The 6,390-nt window shown below is 48.5% G+C and overlaps 1 long non-coding RNA gene across 1 annotated transcript; it reads left to right on the top strand.

Moving 5' to 3' along the window:
* Positions 1–487: 487 nt before the first annotated feature.
* Positions 488–1,744, top strand: LOC125538476 (uncharacterized). The gene is made up of 3 exons (XR_007296352.2): positions 488–1,135; positions 1,262–1,352; positions 1,548–1,744. It is a non-coding gene; the product is annotated as an uncharacterized LOC125538476 (long non-coding RNA).
* Positions 1,745–6,390: the final 4,646 nt, after the last annotated feature.

Consider the following 6,390-nt stretch of genomic DNA (forward strand, 5'->3'; position numbering starts at 1 on the left):
GGTGGACGCTGCCGAGTGGAAAAACTACAGCGGACTGGTGAGATAACTGAAATTTCATAACAGTGACTCCATGCATGGTATGTTCCCCTTTTGCCATATTTTACATACGCATCTTATATATTCTTTGAGATCTAAGCCCTTAGAGACAATAGATTCTGATCTTCTGGTCTTTGCCCGCTGATGCTTTTATTATTCAAAGTGGTTCAGTTCCAGTACGTACACACTAGCCATATTATGACTTGCAGGATTTTTTTTTACTTTTTGTACATTCCCATTTAAGTTTTCTTGCGATAGCACTAATTAACAGAAAAACCTTATGGCATATGACCTTTTCTATGTGTGACGTATATGTAAAGTTAGTTTTCTCTTAAAAAAATCATCCGTCGATAAGCTGAATTAGAGGGAAATTCATGGAAAGTGAACCAGCATACAAACCATAGTAATAATCCCAGTGACCTAGCTCTACAGACTAGCATACATGTTATTTAGAAACAAGGGGTTTGCCATGCTACAACAGATTCCTGACTAAATTTATCTATTCTACTTGGTCTTTTGATTTGAAACATCTATATATTCCTCATAAACATATTGGTTTTGCTACCAGCAGTAGGTGCTTTCTTTGTTCTGCAGCTGGGATTTCAGTAAAAAAAATGTTTAACCTTTAGTGAATATGCACAGTACCAAGACTTTGTTCTGCAGTTCGCACGCCGCATCCGTGGCGAGAGGGCCTAGGCTGCTCTGTGCGCGTCGTCGTCTTAGCCAGTTGTGTTAATCAGTGGAAATGCGAGAGGGCCACGCCTCACTAGTAATCTTGTTGATTGCCTCTGAACCTAAATGAACAGCCTTGCTCGTTTAGTTCTGTGTGTCCATATGATTTATGCTTTACTGTTTTATTCTGTTGTTCCTTTTGATCCCTGTGACTGTTGCAATCAACTCTCACATGTACCATGATGCTAACTGGTAAATTAGGACAAGAGATGTTTCTATTTTGCACTGCTCATACTGTACATACTGTGATTCATCTGATGGTTTTCTTGCACCTGCAAATGACAGCGTCATGATGTTGTCAATGGTGTGGCTGAGGCAGAAGGTGTAACCAAATATGATGCAGGTGAAGCTGCTGCAGATCAGAAAGGTGAACACATGTTCGGCTGTATTAAGATATTTTCAGTAATTTAAAGCTGAAATGATATCCTGTGGCGAACTGGGATTGTCTGTCTCTTAAACTATCTTTGGTCTTGTCCATAATGCTTCCCTGTAGAGCAAAAAGGTTCAACAACCATGAAATCCTAGCTGAGGACGTGCGAGACTGGGATATAGCCAGTGACCGGGGGCAAGGGCAGCGTGCGCAGGTGCTTTCTTTGTTTTCAATCTAATTATTGTGTGTTATTATCTTGAATACATTTCTCTTTTAATTTATTTTCAATCTGCCAAGCCTGGACATAGTTATTGTATCTTATTATCGTCTTTGGAAGTGGCCGGACCCTTCCGTGAACCCTGCAAGCAGGAGCTAACTAACAAGTTTTCACTTTCTCGACTGGGTGCAGGGTGATCGACGAGGACTACTGCAGCCCGATGGGAGTCGTGCTCTTCAACTACTCGGAGGCAGACTTCACCGTGAAGCCCCGCGACCGCGTCATACAGATTATCGTCCAGGTGATTGCGATGCAGGAGGTCCCCGGGTTGGAGGACCTCGACGCCACCGTCCGGACGTCACTGAGGTGGAGGACGACGCCACCGTTCGGAGTTCCTCAAGGTGGAGGACCTCGACGCTTTGTACATACATCTAGAGAAGTGGTTTGGTTAGGTTGGTGGTGAAACGCTAGGGAAGGTACCAACCTTTTGATGATGGTTGTGTGTGTCCTCGTGATCTCTTCGAGTTCAGATGTTGAATGATGCATCCATGAACACTACAAGTGTTAAGATGGTTCTGTGAAATTTATTTTGCACTGGACGTGTCTCTGATCTCCATTCATGAATACTGCATCTATTTTTTTTAATTCCTAATTTGCTACTAGTAGCGTTGGGAAAAAAGTGCCCTACTAGTATTTAGGATACTAGTAGCGTTGGTATTGTAGGCACGCTACTACTACTTGATTAGTAGTAGCATGAGTCTGTAATAGCAGTAGCAGTAGCGTGGGTGGCACACGCTACTACTAACAAAGTTAGTAGTAGCGCGGGTTCCTCCCACGCTACTACTAATTATTAGCTGTAGCGCCTTATTAGTAGCGCCGGTACCCGCGCTACTGATACACCTAAAACCCGCGCTGCTGCTAGCCTTTTCCCTAGTAGTGGCGGCCCCGGCAGGTGTGGCGTCGCCGGCTTCGGCTCCCGGTGGTGTGGGCGCGGGTCGGTGTTTTCTCGGCCGTGCGGGCGGCGAGAGCCCCGGTGGATGCGGGCCGGCGCGCGGCGGCGGCGGATTCGTCTCCTGTCACGTCAGATCTGGCCGCCTCCATTCCCCTCTTCCCCAACGAGCGCCTCCCCCCTCAGATCCGCCCTGTTTCGTCATGGGACTGCGCTCTTCTGCGGGTGGGAGTGGGCGATGGGGCTACAGGACTAGGGGAAACCCCTAGCCAGCCGTGTCGGTTGCGACGGCGGCGACGCCCGCGGGCGCCGCTCACCTTCCTGGAGGCGCCGGTCAGGTCCTGCCCCCCTACCCCCTTCCCCTTTGTCTCCCGGGTGAAATCCTCAACATTGTTGGGCAGCGGCGACGCCCAGGGCGCCGTAACCTTCTTGAAGGCGCTGTTTTGGGAACAAAGATGGGTTGTGGGGTTCGTTGTGGTGTAGGTGGAGTGTGTCAGTGGCGGCAGTGTGTCTCCAGCGGCGGCGGTGTCCCCCTTGGTGTGTGGTCAAGCTGGTTTGGTGCTCTTCGTTGGGCTGCAGGGCTCTTCCGGTGCCCGTGGACTCTCTAGGACGGGAGGGGATAGGGTTCCCCTCCTCCGGTGGCTGCCCTTCTGCTCGTCGAGCGAGCCGAAGATTTGGTTTTGGCCCTTGCTGCTGCCCATTTGTGCATGCCGACAGCTCGCCCCGGTTTCATGCCTGGACTCTTGCATTTGGCGCTGCTCTGTTTCAGGTAAGTCGTCATCGGCAGGCTGGGAACGCCTGGTTCCGCCCCTGTGGTTTCCTGCGATGCCATTCATGTAGGTTCTAGGGTCACTGGTAGAAAAAGGGCCTGTTGTCCCGGTTCGTAAGGGCCTTTTGTCCCGGTTCTGGAACCGGGACTAAAGGGTCGGTACTAATGCCCTGTCCCTTTAGTCCCGGTTCAATCCAGAACCGGGACAGATGGGCCTCCACGTGGCCTGTGCGCGGAGCCCAGGCAGGAGACCCTTTGGTCCCGGTTGGTGGCACCAACCGGGACCAATAAGCATCCACGCGTCAGCATTTCTGTGGCTGGGGTTTTTGTTTTTGTTTTGAAAGGGGGGTTTGGGGGGTTAATTTAGGTGTTTCATATATTGTGTTAGCTAGCTATAATTAATAGAGAGAAGTGTCCTCTCTTATGTCTGTGCTTGGTCGACGCTACGTACTATACATACATATAGAGAGGACTAGACACGCTAGCTAGCTAGTAAGCAAACGAAGGAAACAGAAGATCGTCATGAACATATATGCATACAGAGAGAAGTGATATCGACCACCTCTCCTTCTCCGAGAGATTGGTCGAACAACAAGTTCTCGTATATCTATCCGACACTACCGGCTACATATATACAATAATTATCTCTTACAAATATAATCATACGGACTCAGGGTCCACATAGTATTCTCCGTCTTCAGCGATCACGTGGTCAAGAAAGAATGCCGCCAATTCCTCTTGAATTGCTCGCATGCGAGCTGGTACTAGGAGTTCATCCCGCTTCCAAAACATCTAATTTAAAGAAGGGGGTCAATACATATATATATATATATATATATATATATATATATATATATATGAATGAATGAATGAAACTCAACACAAATGATGGTAATAAAATAAAATTATGAATGTTGTTATTTACGTACTTCATATTGTTCGTCAGTGTAGCCCCGCTCACAGGTCGTGTGGCGGATGGACTCGCAAACGTAGTATCCACAGAAATCATTCCCTTGTTCCTGCCACAACCACTTTAGAAGAAATAGAGGTCAATCAAACTGATAAGCAAGAATGCCAAATGGTATTGATGAAACTAGCGCTTGAATCACTAGTAGATGCGCGGAACATGCTACTATAGTACTTACTTTCGGGTGTCTAAATTGCAGCTCCTTCGGCAGTCCTGGAGCTTTTCTAGTGAATTTTCTCCATACCCTGCCGTACAAAGAAAACAATTACTTGATATATCAGGAAATGAACAAAGTTGTTGATATGGTGGATAATGATCGATTTAACTTACTTCTCAAGTATTTGAGTCATGTCTGCATAGTCATGGGGATCTTTTCATCTTGAGTCTAAGACGGTTACTAGTCCCTGCTCAAGCTTAATCTCTAGGAGAATATAGTGGAAACGGCACACGCATGCATAACTCATCAATTACATTACTATAACCTTGACTAATATATAAGGGAAACCAAATACGCACAAGACAGTAACACTCACTTGAAGTTGTAAGGAAAGAGTATTATATCTTTGTTTTCATTTATTACCAACGATCGTAGCAAGTTGGCCTCGGTAGCTGCGGCATGAAATTTAACTTGAGTTGCATCTATGAGATATGTGTTAATGAACCCAATATCACCGACTTGTCTTTTCTTCAATTCGGCGATCTTCAATCTGCATAATATAGTGAGGATGATTATAAATACATGCAATGAAAGAGCTGAGCTATATAGAGAGACTTAATGACAGATGTAGTACTACTTACAGACAGTAGCAGGCGACCGTTGTTTTATCGAGGGCCAATTGACTGAAAAACTGAAAGAACTCCTCAAATGGAACAGGCAACAGTTCAATTCCAACGAGGTCATGCTCCTTTTTAACTTTCACATACAAAGTACTCCTCCCCCCAGAGTCTCTGCAGATTTTCAAGTACCAATCATGCAATCTTCGCATCATCGTTGATAGAGATCTTTCATCTTTGACGAGAGGCTTCCCATACTCGTATCTTTGTATCTGCACCTCCATGAAATCATAATGTACATCATCGGGCAGGTAATCGCCAAGATTGCTATAACCGGGCACCATCCTCAGATCATTAGCGACGTTGTCGCTAGGCACCTTGAGCGCGGGGCACGATTTCTTCGCTTGTTCGCCGAGCTGGGCAATTTGTTTCCCAGCTCATCGTTCTTTCAGCCTTTGATCACTGACAGTACTTCCCGACCGCTCCGCTTCGGCAAATTCCTTTCCAATAATGCGCTCATAGTTTCCTTTCGGCGGAGACTTGGGTGGTTTTGTCAGGGCAGCCAGAGTGCGCTTCGCTTTCACCGGATCTACCTTCTCCTCCGAAGGTGGATGTTTCTTTGCTTTCACCCCTTCAAAGTAGTTCCTCACTTCTTCTCGTGCGATCTCGGCGTTCTCCTCCGGGGTCCTCTCGTATGGTAACTTCTGTGGAATCTTCAGAGAAGGACCAAATCTGTATTTCCTCTCGCCTCTGGCTGTACTGCTAGACGCCGGCCGAGCAGACGAAGCGGTTGTCTTCTTTACTTGCTTACGAGGCGGAGGAGAAGGACTACGACGCGCTGGAGCAGCCGGAGCGGCGGCAGGTCTCTTCCGCCCTTGCTGACGAGGCGGAGAAGGAGGAGGCTGGCTGCTCGGGCGCGTCGGCGCAGGCGGAGAAGGAGGCGGAGTGCCGCCACGCGCTGGAGAAGGAGCCGGTCGAGTGCCCTGATCGTCACTCGCCGGAGGAGGAGGCGGAGTGCCCTGACTCACCGGAGGAGGAGGCAGTGGAGGAGGCGGATTGCCCTGACTTGCCGGAGGAGGAGGAGGAGGCGGAGGCGTTCAGTTCGGAAGGTTGATGAGCTCCTTCCGCCATAGGCATGGAGTCTTCAGAGCAGGCCCCAGCCTAGTCTCCCCTTCACCGGTAGGGTGGTCAAGCTGGAGGTCCTCAAATCCCTCCGTTATTTCATCCACCATCACCCTAGCATATCCTTCTAGAATCGGCCGGCAGTGAAAAGTTGCGCCGGGTTCAGTAGGATAAACAGAGCCAACAGCCGCCTTGACCTTCAAATTCATCCATTGCGTCATAAGGTGGCAATTTTGAGACTCCGTGATAGCATCCATGGGATAGCTGGCAGGAGCCGTCAAGGCATGCTCCGGCTGAAGCAGCTCGGTGGAAGCCACGCTGCTTCTCCGCTGAGATGGCGGGGTGGCTTCGGGGGAAGCTTCGGTAGTACGTTTGCTGCGATTTGCTTCTTGTTCCTCTATCGCTTGTACCCTTGCTTGCAGCGCCTGCATTTGGGTCTGCTGCACTTTTTTTC

The sequence above is a fragment of the Triticum urartu genome, chromosome 1A, assembly GCF_056163025.1.
Source record: "Triticum urartu cultivar PI428250 chromosome 1A, HENAU_Tu73, whole genome shotgun sequence".
In the NCBI taxonomy this organism is placed as follows: Eukaryota; Viridiplantae; Streptophyta; class Magnoliopsida; order Poales; family Poaceae; genus Triticum; species Triticum urartu.